This window comes from Gavialis gangeticus, unplaced genomic scaffold (genome assembly GCF_001723915.1).
Source record: "Gavialis gangeticus isolate Ggan-Ray unplaced genomic scaffold, GavGan_comp1, whole genome shotgun sequence".
In the NCBI taxonomy this organism is placed as follows: domain Eukaryota; kingdom Metazoa; phylum Chordata; order Crocodylia; family Gavialidae; genus Gavialis; species Gavialis gangeticus.
In genome coordinates, this window is record NW_017729027.1 from 24,718,942 (window position 1) to 24,720,180 (window position 1,239).

At 60.0% G+C, this 1,239-nt stretch overlaps 1 protein-coding gene across 1 annotated transcript in view; it reads right to left on the minus strand.

Annotated features, from left to right (window-relative positions):
* LOC109299825 (myosin-8-like) overlaps positions 1 to 1,239 on the minus strand; it is a 20,548-nt gene that overhangs the window by 1,311 nt on the left and 17,998 nt on the right. The window lies entirely within an intron of this gene.

Here is a 1,239-nt window from a genome sequence, read left to right on the forward strand (position 1 = left end):
CTCTCCAGTGGGGCAGGGTCCCCCAAATCCCAGGCAGGGCTCCCCATAGCCCAAGATCAGTTCATCGACAGTGGGCCCACTGTGCATGCGCGTAGTTTAAAGGGCCCGCCAAGAGCAAAAAAGCCGCAGTTAGACTCCAGGAGCAGTGAGAGACATGCGGGTGAAAGCCCGCTGCACCCCCACTCCCCTGCTCCTCCGAAGCCCCCATAGCAGCCGTGGAGTCCCCCACTGACCTTCAGCACAGCCAGAGGTAAGCGGGGCCTATGGTGGGAGGGAGTTAACCCCTAGAGAGTGGGAGGAGGTGGCTGAGTGGGAGCCAGACCTGGTTTTACCCCGCCCAGGCACGTACTTCACCCAGTCCCTCAGGGACCCATGCGACCAGAGCCACATGAACAGGCTGTGCAAACATGTGTGCTTGTCTGGCAGCTTGCGAGTTAGCATGGAGTTCATGCAGGGGGTGTGCGAGAGGGCCCGAGGCCCTGCCTGGGAGCCCCCTAGGGTGGGCAGACTTAAACCCAGACCACCTACCAGCAGCATACCATGGATGGGCACTTGCCACACCCTGAGGGTCCCTTCGGGATCTGCACCCCCCCGGCACCTCAGAGACGGCCACCCAGACAAAGCCCATGTTTCCAGGCTCCATGCAGACAGAGCCCCTGGCTCTCGGCTGTGGGGGCTACCTGTCCCTTTTTCAGGCTCTGGGGCCCAGGAGCATGGCTACCTCCACTTGTGAGGTCTGCTCCCTTTTGGGGTCTCTGGTGTGCTAGCTGGAGGAGCTCCAGGTCACAGTCCAGAGACTGCATGCCATCAGGGACTGTGAGCAGGAGATTGACTCCTACTGTCTGGCCCTTCTCCCCTGGGAGCTGGAGGGTAGACCATTGACTCCCTCCAGGACAATGGAGGACTCAAGGACCTCCCATTCTGTCCAGTCAGGGGGATGCATCAAGGTGGTCAAGGGCCCTAAGGCCTGCTGCACCAAGGCCCTTGCCCTGCCAGAGCTTAGCAACAGGTATGAACCTCTTGTAGGCCCAGCAGAACCTGCTGAGTTGCCAGCTTCCACAGGCAATACAGGCTCAACTGCAGCTACCACCCCTGCTGTCCCCAAGACAAAACGTAAAGTGCTTGTTGTGGGAGACTCCATTCTGAGGGGGCAGAGGGAGTAATCTGCTCCCCCAAACCCTTAGCCCAGGAAGTCTGCTGTTTCCCAGGGGTTTGCATCCGAGACATTGCAGAGAAGTC